The following is a 21,854-nucleotide window of genomic DNA, read 5'->3' on the forward strand; positions in this document are numbered from 1 at the left end:
TGGTGGTGCTGAAAAGCATGCCAGGGTCCAGCTGCTGCTGCTGCATGGTGGTGGTGGGGAAGGCCATGCCAGGGTCCGGCTGCTGCATGGTGGTGGTGGGGAAGGCCATGCCAGGGTCCGGGTGCTGCTGCTGCATCCTGGTGGTGGTGAAAGCCATTCTAGGGTCTGGATGCTGGTGCTGCTGCATGCTGGTGGTGGTGAAAAGCATGCCAGGGTCCAGGTGCTGCTGCTGCTGCAGCTGGGACCTGGTGATGGTGGCCAACCTGTCCTGATCCGGATGCTGCTGCATGGTGGTGGCAGGGGAGGATGTCCAAGCAGGAACAGCAGTTGGCATAGTGGTGGCGGTGGGATGTCCAACAGCACTCAGCATGGTGGTGGCGCTGTAGTGGTGTCCGGCAGAGCTTGGAATGGTTGTGGCCATGTAGTGGTATGCAGCAGAGCTCGGCAATGAGGTCAAGCGTGACAGTGTTGGCATAGGTGGAAATGCCACCACTGGCTGCTGAAAATACTGAGTCTGCTGCATAGTCTGCACGTAAGCAGCATTGGAGTCCTGCATGGCACTAAGCTGGAGATCAGGAGTAAGGTTTTCTGACATGCCCTTTTCTATTTGATTTTAAAAAAATGACGTGCTGGACTCTGGAGGTCGGCTTTCACTTGGTCAAGGTCTCTGGTGACATCCTGGATAAGTGTATTCATATGGTTTAAGCCACGATACAGTCTGCCACCCATCGCCTTGAGTGCATTGTGAAAGATCGAGCTCAAGTGCAAAAACTGTCCGAGGCCCTCTGCCGCTGCTGGGAAGAGTCCCCCAAAAAAGAGGCAGAGGACTGGGACAGGGGAACACCTGATGGACCAGCTTCCTGGTCTCCAGTCTGTGTTTCATGCCCACTTGCTGCTGCGCTGCTGGATGGCTGTGATGGGTCCGTGGCTGTTTGATGAAGGACAGCTCTAGAACTAGGGTCAAGAGTGCTGTTCCAGGTGCTGTGAACAAAAAAAAACAAACATTAGTACAAAACATTTATAATAGTAAAAGCGCCAACTCCTGTGGAATTGAAAAATACAGATTAGGCAATACAACACAATCCAATGCAACACAAAAATACTTACGTTCTCTGGGCAAGGACCGGTCTCAAAAATGCCAGCAGATGCTTATCTTTTCTGATCCTTGCACCCGGCTCTCTTGACGAAGGTCCTTGTTTAAGCGATCCTTCATCGAACGCCAATGTGTTCTGACTTTGAGCACTGTTGAAAAAAAAATAATGCTTAGACAATGCACTTTTGGCCGGGAACACACAACTGTGTGTGATGAGAGAAACTCTCAGGAGTTCCTCTCATCACACACAATTGTGTGATCCCAGCCAAGGTCACTGCTGCATCACACCGCATTGCAATACTTATGAAATGCCTTGTGGACCCGAGCCGGGGCCTTGTCCCAGCCATACCACATCGCTTGGGCCACCTCTTTCCATAGCCGCCGGATCGTCACGTTGTCCGAGTGCTGCGGAACCAGGGTGTCCCCCAGCGGGACTCGCTCATGAACCAGTGAGATGAGGAGATCATTATCAATGAGGTCCTCATCCCGTTCTGGAACCTAGAACATACATAAATACATTAATGTTGGAGAGATTAACATAAGGAAAAGATAGAAAACAACAGAGACAGAAAACAGGCAAGAATATTCAAAGTCAAGAAAAAAAAGGAGTCAAGAAGAAAAAGGTAAAGAAAGAGCAAAGTAAAGAAGTGAACAGTCAAGAAAAGTAAAGTCAGGATACCCGTAAACAGGGTACAATCAGTCAGGTATACTTACACGCCGCCTTGCCACACAACCGTGTCCACACTGCTCCTGCTCGGCCTCTGCCGCAGTTGAAGAACTTCTGAAAAAGAAAACAAAAAATTGGCACATGTGTAGATGTGACAGAGAAAACTTACCAATCTGAGGAGGTGAGTACTCACTTCACTGTCATTTCCACCTTGTTCAGGCCCAAGACGTTGCTCCTCAGAAGAAGATGATGACATTCTGATGCATGCAGCAAGAAAAAAAGAGACAGAAATTATTAGGACATATAGAGAAAGAAAAAAGAAAATACAGACATTGGCTTTGACACTCACATTGTCCAAATGTCCCAGGTTCTTTCCAGCGTCTGATCTTCTTCCCAGTCTGCATAGTTGTGACCTGCAAATGCACTCCCTCTTTTTATCACCTTGCATGTGGGGGAGGCTAATCAGTGTCTAGACAGGTTTTCCTGTGGGAAAACGCATGCGTTCAAACGTAAACAAATGCATGTGCTTGCGAAGGCATGCGTTCACATAGACTGAAATGTGTTCTGTGCCACATTACTTCCGCTAACAACCACATACGTTTCAAGGCGGCAAATTCACGCCTCTGAAATTACAACATGTAGCGTTTACCGCGCCAAGCCGCAGACGACGAAACAACGCATGCGTCGTCAAACGCGGCAAAACGCAACCGATCGCAGACACTTGCGTCCCTAATGTTAAAGATAGGAATACACGACGAATACAGAAAATTGCGGCACAAACGCTGCGGACACAACCGCAAATGTGAAACCAGCCTTAGCAATGTAAACTATTATAAGGACCAGTATTTTCTGTCAATGAATGTCAAGAAGAAATATTAGACATTTAAATAGAACTTTTATAACAGTGCAGAGCTGAGGGGTCTTCAATTTAGATCTCGTGCAATTGGTAATTGAAACCTATTTTAAACACTCCCAGGGAGTTACAGCCTCAGATAAGTGAGACAGGCCGATCCCACCACAATCAAACTATCATGCAGAATGAATAAGGTACAATGGTGTGCACTCAGTCATGTAACAATCAACATTACGCCAAGGTACAAAAGAAATGACAAGCAACTATATAGGCTTCCAAGCACCAAGGATGCACCGAAGTGAATAAAATTCCTGAAGCTATGCCAGATGTGGATACCATAGGTGGTCTAGAGGTCAAAAAGGTTAGGATCAAGAGAAGAAGAGGAGCAGGACAGTAGGCACTCCTTACCTTGGTAAAGCAATGATAAGTACACATAGCGCATTCCTCGCTAAAAGGTATAGGTGGTGCTGCAAAGGATTGACAGGAGGTAAATATAAGCAAGGTGTGTCAATGCAGAATACCAATGAAGAAAGGGTTGCCTGGTTCAATACCTATTGGATGATGAGGCGGTGTGTAGCCAGCCGTGGTTTGCTGCCCTGTGTGCTGAACCTATATTGAACCGAAGTCAAAAAAATTACAAGCGCTCTACATCAGGGATAAAGGTGAGTTAGAGTTATAATAAAGACTGTCCGGAAACTAATGGGAGGAGGGGAGAAGAAGGTATGACCAGAGGAAATGGGAAGCCCGAATGAGCAGGGATCGCAATGTCTGCATATGAAGTTCATTGGTCTCCCGTGAAATGTCAGGGAGGCCCCCCAATAGATGTGGAGGCAGAGTCCTACTATACCTGGGGTGGATGTCTTGCTTAGCAGCGCTCCCGCGCCCTGCTGATGTCGGCGTGACCAGGGAGAGGAGGTAGGGCTGTTAAATAGCAGCGGTGACCGCCGGAGCAGAAGTGTGTCATCCGGACCGGAAGTCCCGCTGTATGGGGCAAGGAGGAGCTACAGCGCATGTGTGTGTGTCACCATAGTAACCGGCTTTTTTATAGCTCCTTGTAGTAATCGGGATACATAGTAATTGCGCTCCTAAGGGCATGTAAGTGAGTGTTTAGGGATAAATGGACTATGCGATACAGAGTCTGGTGTGAATATAAGATCCAGGCGCTGTGTGTGTGTCACCATAGTAACCGGCTTTTGTATAGCTCCTTGTAGTAATCGGGATACATAGTAATTGCGCTCCTAAGGACATGTAAGTGAGTATTTAGGGATAAATGGACTATGCGATACAGAGTCTGGTGTGAATATAAGATCCAGGCGCTGTGTGTGTGTCACCATAGTGACCGGCTTTATATAACAACTTGCAGTAATCGGGGTACATAGTAATAGTGCTCCAAAGAACAAGTAAGTGTTTAAGGGATAGCTGTCCTCGTGTTCTCTCCCTCTACTAACCTACCTTTGCCTGACATTGCCATCTCCGTGTGCGGTTCCACCATTACTCCAAAGCAACATGCCCGCTGCCTTGGGGTCATCCTTGATTCCGAGCTTTCATTCACCCCCACATCCGATCACTGGCTCGCTCTCCTTATCTGCATCTCAAAAACATTTCTAGAATTCGCCCTTTTCTTACTTTCGACTCTGCAAAAACTCTTACTGTTTCACTTATTCATTCTCATCTGGACTATTGTAACTCTCTACTAATCGGCCTCCCTCTTACCAAACTCTCCCCGCTCCAATCTGTCCTGAATGCTGCAGCCAGGATCATATTCCTCACCAACCGTTACACCGATGCCTCTACCTTGTGCCAGTCATTACACTGGCTACCCATCCACTCCAGAATCCAGTACAAAACTACTACCCTCATCCACAAAGCACTCCATGGCTCAGCACCACCCTACATCTCCTCTCTGGTCTCAGTCTACCACCCTACCCGTGCCCTCCGCTCCGCCAATGACCTCAGGTTAGCATCCTCAATAATCAGAACCTCCCACTCCCGTCTCCAAGACTTTACACGTGCTGCGCCGATTCTTTGGAATGCACTACCTAGGTTAATACGATTAATCCCCAATTCCCACAGTTTTAAGCGTGCCCTAAAAACTCATTTGTTCAGACTGGCCTACCGCCTCAACGCATTAACCTAACTATCCCTGTGTGGCCTATAAAAAAAAAACCAAAAAAAAAAACCCATAATCAGGTTCCTCGCATCATGTTCTGATACACTTTATGCAGTTAATAGCCTCTGTGTCTGTACTGCTACATACTTAGGCAGTCAACTGGTTCATGCAGCTTTACATGAACACCCGAGCCTTACACTATGGCTGGTCCAAATAACTAAAGCAATTGTTACCATCCACCTCTCGTGTCTCCCTTTTTCCTATAGATTGTAAGCTTGCGAGCAGGACCCTCATTCCTCCTGGTATCTGTTTTGAACTGTGATTTCTGTTATGCTGTAATGTCTATTGTCTGTACAAATCCCTTCTATAATGTGCAAAGCGCTGCGGAATATGTTGGCGCTATATAAACAAAAATTATTATTATTAGCTGGACTATGCGATAAAGGGTCTTGTGTGATTAAAAGATACAGGCACTGAAGGGAATAAAAATAAACAAAAATATGGGATAAGTGGTGAAAATAAAAATGAAAATAAATAATACCACCTCCTACTTTTATTTTCATTTTCATCACTTATCCCATATTTTTGTTTATTTTTATTCCCTTCAGTGCCTGTATCTTTTAATCACACCAGACCCTTTATCGCATAGTCCAGCTATCTCTTAAACACTTATTTACTTGCTCTTTGGAGCACTATTACTATGTACCCCGATTACTGCAAGTTGTTATATAAAGCCGGTCACTATGGTGACACACACACAGCGCCTGGATCTTATGTTCACACCAGACTCTGTATCGCATAGTCCATTTATCCCTAAACACTCACTTACATGCCCTTAGGAGCGCAATTACTATGTATCCCGATTACTACAAGTAGTTATACAAAAGCCGGTTACTATGGTGACACACACATGCGCTGTAGCTCCTCCTTGGTATCCACATCTGGCATAGCTTCAGGAATTGTATTCACTTCGGTGCATCCTTGGTGCTTTGAAGTCTATATAGTTGCTTGCCATTTCTTTTGTACCTTGGCGTAATGTTGATTGTTACATCATGCACGGATGCTGAGTATATATATATATATATATTTTTTTGTTGTTGTTGTTGTTGTTGTTTTGTATATTTACCCTTGTTATGTTTTTGTTTTTTTAGCGATTTTATGATTAAGGCTTGGGAGAGCCGAAATGTCAATTGTTACTACAAGTGGTCGCTTATCCTTGAATTGTATATTGCTCCCATGTGTCACTAAGGGTACCGTCTCACATAACGATTTACCAACGATCACGACCAGCGATATGACCTGGCCGTGATCGTTGGTAAGTCGTTGTGTGGTCGCTGGGGAGCGGTCACACAGACCGCTCTCCAGCGACCAACGATGCCGAGGTTCGCTGGTAACCAGGGTAAACATCGGGTTACTAAGCGCAGGGCCGCACTTAGTAACCCGATGTTTACCGTGGTTACCAGCGTAAAAGTAAAAAAACAAACCGTACATACTCACCATCTGATGTCCGTCAGGTCCCTTGCCGTCCGCTTCCCGCTCTGACTGAGTGCCGCCGTACAGTGAGAGCAGAGCGCAGCGGTGATGTCACCGCTGTGATCTGCTCTCACTTTCCGGCCGGCAGACAGTCAGAGCGGGAAGCGGACGGCAAGGGACCTGACGGACATCAGATGGAGAGTATGTACGGTTTGTTTTTTTTACTTTTACGCTGGTAACCACGGTAAACATCGGGTTACTAAGTGCGGCCCTGCGCTTAGTAACCCGATGTTTACCCTGGTTACCAGCGAACGCATCGCTGGATCGCTGTCACACACAACGATCCAGCGATGACAGCGGGAGATCCAGCGACGAAAGAAAGTTTCAAACGATCTGCTACGACGTACGATTCTCAGCAGGGTCCCTGATCGCAGTAGCGTGTCAGACACTGCGATATCGTAACTATATCGCTAGAACGTCACGAATCGTACCGTCGTAGCGATGAAAATGCCACTGTGTGACGGTACCCTAATGTGTAGTTGTGTTTAACAAATTGGCACTATTTTGCATAAGCATTAGAGTGTGCGGTGTCTTCTAAATATTACTTGCATTGGGACTTTTACAGTCCATGACACATGCACCTCACCTCTTAATTGACTGAGTGCACACCATTGTACCTTATTTATTCTAGTTTTCTTGGTGTCTGCACCTGTCCTCCAAATGACAACCGAGACTTTCGCCTACGATTTGGCAACTAGTACCAATATTCTGTCTCAGGTAACTAGCTCTACCGATTTCCTCAAGGTTCCTGTATTGGACTTGAGGACACTGGATTACGAGAAAGCTAAAAATAAATTGGTCTCTTATGACCTTCACTGCACCACGTTGGCGGAATACCACCGACAAAATAAAATTCCTAGAGGGCTGAGAAGCAATCTTCGTCCTACATTGTTTTCTGACAATCAGGAATTTTGTGACAAATTTAAAAGAATTTTAAAGAAGTGTTCTTTAGATATCATAATCCTTACTGTGGAATACCTCCAAAAAAGGAGATCATAGAGGTTCCAGTTAGAAAAGGATGTACAACGCTTCTACCGATCTGTAAGGTTAAAAACTCATTTTTGTACTATGCCTCAGGCTCAATAGAATGGTGGCTCCTCGATTCGAGGAAGCATGACTCCTGAGCTTTCCATTTCTATCTTGGGACTTCACAACCCAAGTACTTTTTCTCCTCCTCACACCTATCACGCAGCTGAAACTTTCATTTCTTTGGTGGAGCATGAGGTCAAATCTCTTGCGCATGAACAACGCCTTGGTTTTTTCCCTACAGATAAAAACCTCACAATGATTGAAAAACAGGCTTTGGACACTCTCCGCTCAAACAAGCGCATCATAATAAAACCCGCAGACAAAGGGGGTGCTATTGTTGTAATGGATCGGGTCCAGTACTGTAATGAGATCACTAGACAACTTTCAGACACTGAGACATACCAGATCATTTCTAGTGACCCTACTTTCAGAATCAAGAAAAAAATCCAGGATGTCATTAATCCCTTCCTTCGTGACAATACAATTGATCAAAAGACAGCCACTTTTCTTCAGAATCAGCACCCCATCACACCTGTCTTCTACATGTTACCCAAAATACACAAATCATTAACCAATCCCCCGGGCAGGTCCATTGTGGCCTCCACAGATTCCATCCTCTCACCTCTTTCCGTCTTTTTGGAGAAAGTCCTTACCCCACTGGTAAAAACCACTAGGTCTTTTTTACTTGACACAGGACAATTGCTTGAAATCATTAAAGGTCTTCATTGCATTCCTACCCATAGCCTCCTGGTAACGCTCGATGTCAACAGTTTGTATACTTCCATTGAACATGCGAAAGGTATTGCAGCTACTAAGTCCCTACTTGAAAAATCTGACATGCCCAAAAGAACCCCCGAACTTTGCCTTGAACTCCTTACACTTGTTCTCTATGAACATTTTTTTCTGTACCAAGACACGTACTATGTCCAAACGCATGGGACCGCAATGGGCTCAAATGTAGCCCCAGCCTATGCAAATGCATTTATGAATCAGTTCGAGGTTGAGCACATCTATGACAACGAGCTATTCATAACCTATGCCACTAATTATGTTCGTTATATTGATGACATCTTCATTTGGACAGGGACAGCAGACACTCTGACCACTTTTTTACATACCTTAATTCCATCTCCCCTGGGCTTCAGTTTACCATCCACTATGATGCCCATAAAATTTCTTTTTTGGATACCTTGGTGAACAAAGATGACAATGGCAACCTTACAACCGACATATTTACTAAACCTACGGATTGTAATAACTTACATTATTCTAGCTGCCATCCAAAAACAACAAAAAACAGCCTCCCACGGTCTCAATTCAAGAGAGTCTCTCGCATTGTCACTGATCCAGCCTTACGCCAGAATAGAATGGACACTATGGCCCTCAAATTCCAGGAGAGGAAATACCCTTTGAAACTCTTGGATCAAGAGAAATTACGTATGAATTCCCCGCATTCCCCACCCCCCCGGGAGCAGCCAAAGGAGCGATTACCCTTTGTGCATACGCACCATCCGTTCATGCCCAAAATATACTCCGTAATAAGAAAACACTGGTCCCTCTTATATAAAGCCTACCCTTCAGTTGAATCTTTTCAATCACCACCACTGATGAGCAGAAGACCGAAAAACATAAAAGATCAGCTAGTACGGGCTGACATCGGGAGTACTCAACCACAGACCACACAAAGGTTTTTAGCCAGCCAAAGGCATGGCAATTTCCCCTGCCTCAATTGTGCAGCCTGCTCAAATGTTATTAGGTCCGATAAAGTCACTCATCCTAGGACAGGGAAATCGTATCCTATTCAGGGCTTCTTTACCTGTAATACTAATTTTGCCATTTACGTCATAAAATGTCCCTGCGGCCTCATGTATGTTGGAGAGACTACCCAGCATGTAAAAGATCGGATCGCTAGCCACAAGTCAACTATCCGTTGGACCAAAACATGGCTTCCTATCCCTGATCATTTCATTACTTTTAAACACTCTGTTGCCCAATTAAAATTCCAAATACTTGAACAGGTTCCACGTCCCAAAAGAGGGGGCAATCATATCAAATTACTGAAAACCAGAGAAACCTTCCGGATACACACCTTAGATACTCTAGCACTGAGGGGTCTTAATAGAGAAATTGATTGGCAGGTATGTTAAATTTTAGTATTAATCATCTCTTCCATTTTTTTCAGACCTGCTGATAACTCTACACAAAGGTGAGTGACGACTAACAGTTTTTCCGTCATTCATTTTCAATTTTTGTCTTATTTCTATTTTATTTATTTTTTATTATTTATTTAATATTTATTTTCACATTTTCATATTTTATTTTTCGCTTTTTTCTTTATTATCATTACTTTAATTTTATTATTATTTTTTGTCTCATTTTTTTTTTCCATCCTTTTTTTCAGTTTTTTCAACTTTTTATTTCATCATTTTTTTCATTCCATTCATTTATTATTTTTTATTTCATTTTTTCTTATTTCTCCAGTAGGCTGTTCTTTGTCCATGGTTCTTTCATTTATACCACCTCCTACTTTTATTTTCATTTTTATTTTCATCACTTATCCCATATTTTTGTTTATTTTTATTCCCTTCAGTGCCTGTATCTTTTTATCACACCAGACCCTTTATTGCATAGTCCATTTATCCCTAAACACTCACTTACATGCCCTTAGGAGCGCAATTACTATGTATCCCGATTACTACAAGGAGCTATACAAAAGCTGGTTACTATGGTGACACACACACATGCGCTGTAGCTCCTCCTTGCCCCATACAGCGGGACTCCCGGTCCGGATGACGCACTTCCGGTCCGGTGGTCACCGCTGCTATTTAACAGCCCTACCTCCTCTCCCTGATCACGCCGACATCAGCAGGGCGCGCCGCTAAGCAAGACATCCACCGCAGGTATAGTAGGACTCTGCCTCCACATCTATTGGGGGGCTTCCCTGACATTTCACGGGAGACCAATGAACTTCATATGCAGACATTGCGATCCCTGCCTGCTCATTCAGGCTTCCCATTTCCTCTGGTCATACCTTTTTCTCCCCTCTTCCCATTAGTTTCCGGACAGTCTTTATTATAACTCTAGCTCACCTTTATCCCTGATGTAGAGCGCTTCTGATTTTTTTGACTTCGGTTCAATATAGGTTCAGCACACAGGGCAGCAAACCACGGCTGGCCACACACCGCCTCATCATCCAATAGGTATTGAACCAGGCAACCCTTTCTTCACTGGTATTCTGCATTGACATACCTTGCTTATATTTACCTCCTGTCAATCCTTTGCAGCACCACCTATACCTCTCAGCGAGGAATGCGCTATGTGTACTTATCATTGCTTTACCAAGGTAACGAGTGCCTACTGTCCTGCTCCTCTTCTTCTCTTGATCCTAACCTTTTTGACCTCTAGACCACCTATGGTATCCACATCTGGCATAGCTTCAGGAATTTTATTCACTTCGGTGCATCCTTGGTGCTTGGAAGTCTATATAGTTGCTTGTCATTTCTTTTGTACCTTGGCGTAATGTTGATTGTTACATCATGCACGGATGCTGTATATATATATATTTTATTTTTTTTTGTTGTTTTGTATATTTACCCTTGTTATGTTTTTGTTTTTTTTAGCGATATTATGATTAAGGCTCGGGAGAGCCGAAACGTCAATTGTTACTACAAGTGGTCGCTCATCCTTGAATTGTATATTGCTCCCATGTGTCACTAATGTGTAGTTGTGTTTAATAAATTGGCACTATTTTGCATAAGCATTAATTAGAGTGTGTGGTGTCTTCTAAATATTACTATCATACAGAATGAACAGGTAAAAAAAGTTACATCCTCAACAACAACATATGTATGAGGGGAGAACTCCAACAGTAAACCGGAGCTGTACTCATTTATGGTGGACCATTGGAGCTACTGTGAGTCCTGACCACAAGAGTAGAGAAACTAATATCGCCTCCATTTATGGAGAGATTGTGCAGTAATCTGAATTCCTTAGGATCGAAAACATAATGGAATTTATGACGTGGAGTGAATCCATGAAACCAGGGCTCAAGCCAACACTTCTCCTGCAAGCGTGAACAAATGTACAGAGGGTACAGAAAGTATTCAGACCCCTTTACATTTTTCACTTTTTTGTTTCATTGCAGCCATTTGGTAAATTCAAAAAAGTTCTTTTTTCCTCATTAATGTACACTCTGCACCCCATATTGACTGCAAAAATTTCTACATTTCTGATTTTTTTTCAAATTTAATAAAAAAGAAAAACTGAAATATCACATGGTCATAAGTATGCAGACCCTTTGCTCAGACACTCAGATTTAAGTCACATGCTGTCCATTTCCTTGTGATCCTCCTTGAGATGGTTCTACTCCTTCATTGGAGTCCAGCCAGGGGCAGACACAAGCAGCAATGGGCCCCTGTGCAGGAAATACGTCGGGGCCCCCCTCATGCATGTACACTGTGTATAAAATGCCTATAATAACATGTGTATACACAGCAGAAAATACACACACACACACACACACGCACGCACACACACACACACACACACACACACACACTAGCCCTATATACATAGCAGCACACACACACACACTAGCCCTATATACATAGCAGCACACACACACACACACACACTAGCCCTATATATATAGCAGCGCACACACACAACACACACACACACACACACACACACACACTAGCCCTATATATATAGCAGCGCACACACACAACACACACACACACACACACACACACTAGCCCTATATATATATATATATATAGCAGCACACACACACACAGACTAGCCCTATATACATAGCAGCACACACACTAGCCCTATACACATAGCAGCGCACACACACACACACACACACTAGCCCTATATATATAGCAGCACACACACACACTAGCCCTATATACATAGCAGCACACACACACACACACACACACTAGCCCTATATATATATATATATATATATATATATATATATAGCAGCACACACACACACTAGCCCTATATACATAGCAACACACACACACACACACACACTAGCCCTATATACATAGCAGCACACACACACACTAGCCCCATATACACACACACAGCAGTACACACACTAGACCCATATACACACACAGCAGTATACACACACTAGCCCTATATACATACACAGCAGTACACACACACACACACACACACACACACACTAGCCCTATATACATACACATAGAAGTTCAAAAAACGATGATCAAAAGGCCATATTACGTTTAAAAGTTGTAAATTTTATTCATAGATTAAAAATAACAAGCATATAACCATGGTGCAACAAGAGTGACTGAAACATATCCACTACACACTATCACCCATACAGGTGTACAGTACAGGATTTATATGGCAATAGAGTAGAAAATAAATATCCAAATTTATCACCAGAGTATATCCGGGGGTAGATACAACCAATAAGCAGAGTACATACATATCACTGTAAAAATGTTATCACCCCGGATAAACACTGGACATATTGCATTAAGCCCCACACACTCGGTACCCAGTTACCTGGAGAACCCCATAACATATTGCACTTTGCCCGGTAAATACCTATGAGAGGTGCGGTGGAGATCCTGCCAATACCTGTAGTGCCACGTGCGCCCCGACGCGCGTTTCGGTCTCCTTTTTCAAGGGGCCGCACCATACATACCATGTCCTCAGTTTATATAGTTACCGGCTGCTGCGAATGAATCGCGCAACCGGAAGTGACGTTCCGGAACCCCCGGAAGTGACGCGTGCGGTTGCCCAGTCAACGGCGACACTAGCATGCATCGGCGTCACCACGAAGGCGGGGCCGAAGCACCGTCTCGCTATAGACGCCGAGAGCAAGCAGGCGTGGCCGCAAGTGGACATCGCACGCGTCAGGGGCCGGAACTAAAAGGTGATACATACATAACAAAGCCCCTGGCACAATGAACTTGACAAACACAACAATACAGCAAGTGTGGTGTAAACATAGAACAAAGGATATAACAGCCCAAAGATAACTTATTACAGACATAACAGTAAAACAATACAAAATTTGATCCAAGCTTTTCATCATATGGGCTGTTTAGAATGACGTATCTTCCAGGACATATGTTCAGTCCTTCCTTATTCAACACACTCGCCAGATCAGACACCGTATATATAGAACGAGAAAAACTAAAAATTAAAAAACAATTAATTAGACAAAAACACTTAAAATACCGCACAGGGCAATAGTGGCAGAAAGTAAATATTGGATGGCAATTATAAGAAGGGGGCATAGCTGATGTATTCATTGAGTCCAGATGGATGGACTGTACCCAGCGTCCATATCCACCTGGACTCTAATTGGGCCAATCTTTTAGTCATATTTCCCCCACGGATGTCCATATCCAACATATCAATCCCCCTACATCTGAGGAGATCACCATTACAGCCGTGGTATTGTCTAAAATGACGCGGAATCGTTTTTAACCCCATCACATCTTCTGCTGTTGCTGCCGCCATAATGCCTAGGATATGCTCACGGATCCTAATTTTTAATGGTCTGGTGGTCATGCCCACATAGATCTTTCGGCATGGACATACCGCATAATAGATCACGCACTTGCTATTACATGTGATCCGTTTTTTAATTGCAAATGTGCGTGACCCTTCTTGATTTTCGAACGTATCGATCCTATCTATATTAGTACATGCCACACACCGGTTGCATGGAAAACAACCACTCGGCGGCTTGACTTGATCTAAAAATGTGCCACCAGGCACACCGGTGTAATGGCTGCGGACCAAATGATCTCTAAGATTTCTAGATCTCCTAGCAGCTATAGCAGCTTTATCTGGTAGAAATCTCGAGATCACCGGGTCCGCTTTTAGGATATGCCATGACTTATTTAATATCCCTCTCATTAAACCAAATTGAGAATGGTAGTCCGTCACAAATCTCACCAAATCCCGACTTTTTTCTTTTGTTTGTCTTGGGCCGTATAGAAGTGCATCGCGGGATGCATATTTTGCCCTATTAAATGCTCTCTTGATCCTGCGGTTACTAAAACCGCGTTCTTGTAATCTCTGCCTCAGGTCCTCCGCTTGTGTATAAAATTCCTCATCGTTTGAACACAATCTGCGCAAACGGAGGAATTGTCCGGTGGGAACAGACTGAATCATGTGGCCCGGATGGGAGGAGGTCGCATGTAACAGCATGTTAGTAGAGGAGGGCTTACGATAAATATTTGTTTGTACCTCCCCCCTCTCATCCTTTCTAAGTAGTACATCCAAAAATTCAATGGTTGTTGAATCATACTTATATTTAATAAATATATTTAATTGATTACACTGGTCAACAGCATTTTTGGTGCCAAAGATATTTCATCGAATTTAGGGTATTTTTGGGGTGCTGATTCTGAATATGTCATCAGTTTTGCCAGATTGGCTCAAGTTTTTGAGATTTTTGGTATCTTATTTATAGCACTTGTTGGTAAATGCGACGCATCATCTCATTAATTTCTTTGGATTAGTACTTGAACTGAGCAGTTCTCAATATAGTTTTGTGTTAAATAGTGTTCTAAAAGTTTGTTCATAGCTTGATTTTTGCACTAACTTTATGTTGTTGTCTGTTTTCCAGTGAAAAGCATGAACTCATCAAGAAGAAGTTGTCTTAATCTCTCCACACCATTGGAACACCAAATTTGAAGCTTTTTCTTTGTCCTTTGCTCCATTTTCGTAATAATTCGATACATGCTTTGCACACTATGTGTGGTGCCCAAAACTTGTCTTGGTCCCCAAGCATAACCCCAAAATAGGCAAAATACACTTTTTTTACGAAGTCTGTTATGTTTCTTCTATGTTTTGGCAGTGTGTATTCACCACAAATGTAACAGAATGAGTCTGGATCGTTAAGACAACTTCTTCTTGATGAGTTCATGCTTTTCACTGGAAAACAGACAACAACATAAAGTTAGTGCAAAAATCAAGCTATGAACAAACTTTTAGAACACTAATTAACACAAAACTATATTGAGAACTGCTCAGTTCAAGTACTAATCCAAAGAAATTAATGAGATGATGCGTCGCATTTACCAACAAGTGCTATAAATAAGATACCAAAAATCTCAAAAACTTGAGCCAATCTGGCAAAACTGATGACATATTCAGAATCAGCACCCCAAAAATACCCCAAATTCATTAAAATATTTTGGACACCAGAAAAAAAATTTTTTTTTGTTGACCTGTGTTATCATTTAGGGACGACATAAATAATTCAAGATCGTCCCTTGCTCCCTGCCAGATCAGCAATATGTCGTCGATGTACCGCGTCCAAGAGAGGACACGGCACATCGGCGACGGCTGATCCGGCAGGGAGAGGTCCCTCTCCCACAGCCCCAGAAACAGGTTGGCGTATGCCGGGGCAAAGGACGCCCCCATTGCTGTTCCCTGGAGCTGCAGGAAGAAGGACCCCTTGAATACAAAAAAATTATGTGTTAAAGTAAATCTAAGCAATTCAACAACCAATTTCTGAATGTCTACCGGAAGATTGGACATACTAAGGAAAACCTCGGTAGCATGAATCCCATCTTCATGCCGAATGCTCGTATAAAGGGATTCCACGTCCCCAGTCACAAACAGCATGTCATCATCGAGCTGCAGGCCGTCCACCCTCCTCAGCAGCTCGCCCGTATCCTTTAAAAATGATGGCAGCCCCTCCACAATCGGTTGCAGCTTGGAATCAATCCAGCGATTCACGTGTTCTAAATAATTTCCTCTACCTGAGATTATTGGGCGTCCTGGGGGAGTCTGCGCGTCCTTGTGGATTTTAGGTAACAAATAAAATGTCGGAATGGTAGGTTCCGGCACAATCAGAGCAGTTGCTAATTCCTTCGTTATGGTACCCAGTTCTCTCGCCTGATTGATAATTAAATGCAACTGTGTGGTAAAGGAGGACAATGGGTTGAATGTTAGTTTTTTATAACATACGTTGTTGTTGAGCTGCCGAAAGGCCTCCTTCTCATAGAGCGCCTTAGGCCAAATCACCACATTGCCCCCCTTATCTGCAGATTTATATACCACATCCGTTATATCCTGTAGGACGCGCAGACGCCCCCTTTCCTCCCTTGATCGATACGTTCGAAAATCAAAAAGGGTCACGCACATTTGCAATTAAAAAACGGATCACATGTAATAGCAAGTGCGTGATCTATTATGCGGTATGTCCATGCCGAAAGATCTATGTGGGCATGACCACCAGACCATTAAAAATTAGGATCCGTGAGCATATCCTAGGCATTATGGCGGCAGCAACAGCAGAAGATGTGATGGGGTTAAAAACGATTCCGCGTCATTTTAGACAATACCACGGCTGTAATGGTGATCTCCTCAGATGTAGGGGGATTGATATGTTGGATATGGACATCCGTGGGGGAAATATGACTAAAAGATTGGCCCAATTAGAGTCCAGGTGGATATGGACGCTGGGTACAGTCCATCCATCTGGACTCAATGAATACATCAGCTATGCCCCCTTCTTATAATTGCCATCCAATATTTACTTTCTGCCACTATTGCCCTGTGCGGTATTTTAAGTGTTTTTGTCTAATTAATTGTTTTTTAATTTTTAGTTTTTCTCGTTCTATATATACGGTGTCTGATCTGGCGAGTGTGTTGAATAAGGAAGGACTGAACATATGTCCTGGAAGATACGTCATTCTAAACAGCCCATATGATGAAAAGCTTGGATCAAATTTTGTATTGTTTTACTGTTATGTCTGTAATAAGTTATCTTTGGGCTGTTATATCCTTTGTTCTATGTTTACACCACACTTGCTGTATTGTTGTGTTTGTCAAGTTCATTGTGCCAGGGGCTTTGTTATGTATGTATCACCTTTTAGTTCCGGCCCCTGACGCGTGCGATGTCCACTTGCGGCCACGCCTGCTTGCTCTCGGCGTCTATAGCGAGACGGTGCTTCGGCCCCGCCTTCGTGGTGACGCCGATGCATGCTAGTGTCGCCGTTGACTGGGCAACCGCACGCGTCACTTCCGGGGGTTCCGGAACGTCACTTCCGGTTGCGCGATTCATTCGCAGCAGCCGGTAACTATATAAACTGAGGACATGGTATGTATGGTGCGGCCCCTTGAAAAAGGAGACCGAAACGCGCGTCGGGGCGCACGTGGCACTACAGGTATTGGCAGGATCTCCACCGCACCTCTCATAGGTATTTACCGGGCAAATTGCAATATGTTATGGGGTTCTCCAGGTAACTGGGTACCGAGTGTGTGGGGCTTAATGCAATATGTCCAGTGTTTATCCGGGGTGATAACATTTTTACAGTGATATGTATGTACTCTGCTTATTGGTTGTATCTACCCCCGGATATACTCTGGTGATAAATTTGGATATTTATTTTCTACTCTATTGCCATATAAATCCTGTACTGTACACCTGTATGGGTGATAGTGTGTAGTGGATATGTTTCAGTCACTCTTGTTGCACCATGGTTATATGCTTGTTATTTTTAATCTATGAATAAAATTTACAACTTTTAAACGTAATATGGCCTTTTGATCATCGTTTTTTGAACTTCTATGTGGTAGTTGGTGATAGGCGTTTATGTCCTATTATTGTCACATGGTATAGTGTCATATATATTTATTGGTTAAACTTAGGTTGTTATGGTTACCATGTTTTTGTGTCATATTTATCTTTACATACATACACAGCAGTATACACACACACTAGCCCTATATACATACACAGCAGTATGCACACACACACACTAGCCCTATATACACGCACACAGCAGTACACACACACTAGCCCTATATACATACACAGCAGTACACACTAGACCCATATACACAGCAGTATACACACACACACAGCAGTACACACACACACACTAGCCCTATATACACGCACACAGCAGTATACCCACACACACAGCAGTATACACACACACACACTAGCCCGGACAGCAGTGTAATGTATGCTAACAGGTGAGGTCAGGAAGGGGGCCCCTTTTGACCGTCATATCACATGTGCGCAGTAGAGCGGGCCCCCTGCTTCTCCTGTTAGCAATAATACTGCCGCCGGCTGTCATTCACCTCATTGCTTTGTATCTCCGTCGGGGCCCCCTCCCACTCTGGGCCCCAGTGCAGTTACACCGGTTGAACCGGCGTTATGTTCGCCCCTGAGGCCAGCTGTGTTTAATTAACCCCCGGAGCCTTTTTCAGTTTTGCGTTTTCATTCTTAAATCCCCTTTTTCTCAGAGCCATAACATTTTTATTTTTCCCGTCAATATGGCCATGTGAGGGCTTGTTTTTTGCAGGACGAGTTGTACTTTTGAATGACACCATTGGTTTTACCATGTCGTGTACTAGAAAATGGAAAAAAATTCCAAGAGTGGTGAAATTTCCCCCCCCCAAAAAAAAGAAGTGTAATCCCACACTTGGTTTTTTGTTTGGCTTTTTTGCTACGTTCACTAAATGCTAAAACTGACCTGCCATTATGATTCTCCAGGTCATTACGAGTTCTCAGACACCAAACATGTCTATGGTTTTTTGGTTTTTTTTCACCATATAGATAAAAAAGAACCAACCAAAAAAAACTTTGTTAAAAAAAAAAAAAAAAAGAAAATTTGCGCCATTTTCAGATACCCGTAGCGTCTCATTTTTCGTCATCTCCGGTTGGGTGAGGGCTTATTTTTGTGAGCCGGGCTGATGTTTTTAATGATACCATGTTGGTGCAGATACGATCTTTTGATCGCCCGTTATTGCATTGTAATTCAATGTCGCGGCGATCAAAAAAAGTAATTCTGACATTTTTCTCGCTGTGCCGTTTAGCGATCAGGTTAATCCTGCTTTTTTCCTTGATAGATCGGGCGATTCTGAATGCGGCGATACCAAATAAGTGTAGGTTTGATTTTATTTTTATGGTTTTATTTTGAATGGTGCGAAAGGGGGGTAATTTGAATTTTTATACTTTTTTTTATATTTTTAAAAACTTTTTTTGTTTTACTTTTGGCATGCATCAATAGTCTTCATGACGTTATAATAGATGAATGTGGATAAAATCTGCGCTGCTGTGACAAATACTGAATCCAGATATAGTTGTAAGGTGTTCAGGTGGTTTATTCAACGCGTTTCGAAGCTCATGGCTTCTTCTTCAGGAAGTTTCCACACAAAGATATGGCACATCGTACTGTTGCCTCGCTTATATACATACAAAATTCAAAAAAACGGCGCCAAACAGTCTTCTGACATGTGACAGACAATGTCAAAGTTCAAAAAAGCCATTTTACATTAGAATAAGCTGTTTTTAACATGATTGTAAATCGTTGATATCATAATTACAATTGATGCACAATTTAATACAGTTTCAATTATTTTTCAGAGTCCAGGACGGAAGAAAAAATAAAAAAGAAAATGTGTGCGAAATGACGGGACAAGAACTTGTTTGGGGGTATAAACAATCCCCATTCTGCTCCCTCCACTATACATCTCGCCACGAGAGAAGTTGTTCCTGATGAATGGAATCGGCCAACACCTTTCTATATAAAATTCATGTATATTTGCAATTATTTATTAAATGATTTTTAAAATGTAAATTTAATAAAATTAATAAAATATAACAATAAAATTCTCCTTTTGGGATTATTTTTTCCTTTAATGGATTCTTCTAATCAGGTACTAGTTTGATAATTGTGGTGAGATTTTTAAAAACAATGATAAAATATTCATTATATCCTCACTTGGAACGAACCATGGAGAATTCCTTCTGTCATTTTCTTGGGCCAAATTAAGAATGAAGTACCCGTGAACGATCAAGAGAAAGACTTGGAAGCTACAAAAAAATGCTAACAACCTGTATAATCGCTGTTTCATTGCCATCCTGCTTCCTGGCATCCTTCATCCTGGCAATGAAACAGCGATTATACAGGTTGTTAGCATTTTTTTGTAGCTTCCAAGTCTTTCTCTTGATTGTTCACGGGTACTTCATTCTTAATTTGGCCCAAGAAAATGACAGAAGGAATTCTCCATGGTTCGTTCCAAGTGAGGATATAATGAATATTTTATCATTGTTTTTAAAAATCTCACCACAATTATCAAACTAGTACCTGATTAGAAGAATCCATTAAAGGAAAAAATAATCCCAAAAGGAGAATTTTATTGTTATATTTTATTAATTTTATTAAATTTACATTTTAAAAATCATTTAATAAATAATTGCAAATATACATGAATTTTATATAGAAAGGTGTTGGCCGATTCCATTCATCAGGAACAACTTCTCTCGTGGCGAGATGTATAGTGGAGGGAGCAGAATGGGGATTGTTTATACCCCCAAACAAGTTCTTGTCCCGTCATTTCGCACACATTTTCTTTTTTATTTTTTCTTCCGTCCTGGACTCTGAAAAATAATTGAAACTGTATTAAATTGTGCATCAATTGTAATTATGATATCAACGATTTACAATCATGTTAAAAACAGCTTATTCTAATGTAAAATGGCTTTTTTGAACTTTGACATTGTCTGTCACATGTCAGAAGACTGTTTGGCGCCGTTTTTTTGAATTTTGTATGTATATAAGCGAGGCAACAGTACGATGTGCCATATCTTTGTGTGGAAACTTCCTGAAGAAGAAGCCATGAGCTTCGAAACGCGTTGAATAAACCACCTGAACACCTTACAACTATATCTGGATTCAGTATTTGTCACAGCAGCGCAGATTTTATCCACATTCATCTATTATAACGTCTCTAAGAGGTCGCAGCGCCGACCTGTGGATCTGCAGCAGCTAACAAATTACACGCCTTTACTTTGCACCATCAGGTGAGCAGTTCTCTCATAATTCTCTAAGAGCAGTCCTGAGGATAAGACCCTATATGCGCTTTTTTGTCTCCTATTCTTCTATACTAGTATCAATAGTCTTCATAAGAGACTAGAAGCTGCCACAACCCGATCGGCTCTGCTACATAGAGGTGATGTTCAGATGGCCTGTATATAGCAGATTTACTCACTTGCTATGAGCGCCGACCACTAGGTGGTGCTCACAGGAAGCCGGCACTGACAACCATAGAGGTCTCCAAGAGACCTCAGGTTGACATGCCAACACACCGGTGACCCTCGATCATGTGATGGGGGTCACCGGTGTGCATATTTTTGTTTGCCAGAAGCGAAATTTAAATGCCGCTTCAGAGTTTGATAGCGGCATTTAACTGGCTAATAGCCGTGGGTGGATCTCGACTCCACCCGCGGCTATTGCGGGCACATGTCAGCTGTTCAAAACAGCTGACATGTCCCCGGAAAGAAGTGGGCTCACTTCCGAAGCCCACATCAAAGGGAGGGAGTCCGACTTCAGTGTACTATCACGTCCGATGTCAGTAAGGGGTTAATCTGACAGGACTTTATTTGGAAAGGCACACACCTGTCTATATAAGACCTCACAGCTCACAGTGCATGTCAGACCAAATGAGAATCATGAGGTCAAAGGAACTGGCCAAGGAGCTCAGAGACAGAATTGTGGCAAGGCACAGATCTGGCAAAGGTTGCAAAATAATT

At 42.8% G+C, this 21,854-nt stretch overlaps 2 protein-coding genes and 1 long non-coding RNA gene across 6 annotated transcripts in view; 1 reads left to right on the forward strand and 2 right to left on the reverse strand.

Moving 5' to 3' along the window:
- The window catches only part of LOC143766479 (uncharacterized), an 85,273-nt gene extending 73,922 nt beyond the window's left edge, over nucleotides 1–11,351 (forward strand). Inside the window, exons 2-5 of the long non-coding RNA XR_013213574.1 lie at nucleotides 9,468–9,491; nucleotides 10,428–10,485; nucleotides 10,570–10,628; nucleotides 10,906–11,351. This is a non-coding gene — a long non-coding RNA (uncharacterized LOC143766479). The remainder of the gene's footprint in view (nucleotides 1–9,467; nucleotides 9,492–10,427; nucleotides 10,486–10,569; nucleotides 10,629–10,905) is intronic.
- LOC143766477 (uncharacterized) overlaps nucleotides 1–21,854 on the reverse strand; it is a 511,034-nt gene that overhangs the window by 258,571 nt on the left and 230,609 nt on the right. The gene's annotated exons all lie outside the window — the stretch shown is intronic.
- LOC143766473 (uncharacterized) overlaps nucleotides 1–21,854 on the reverse strand; it is a 175,007-nt gene that overhangs the window by 8,884 nt on the left and 144,269 nt on the right. The window lies entirely within an intron of this gene.

The sequence above is a fragment of the Ranitomeya variabilis genome, chromosome 4 (genome assembly GCF_051348905.1).
Source record: "Ranitomeya variabilis isolate aRanVar5 chromosome 4, aRanVar5.hap1, whole genome shotgun sequence".
Taxonomy (NCBI): domain Eukaryota; kingdom Metazoa; phylum Chordata; class Amphibia; order Anura; family Dendrobatidae; genus Ranitomeya; species Ranitomeya variabilis.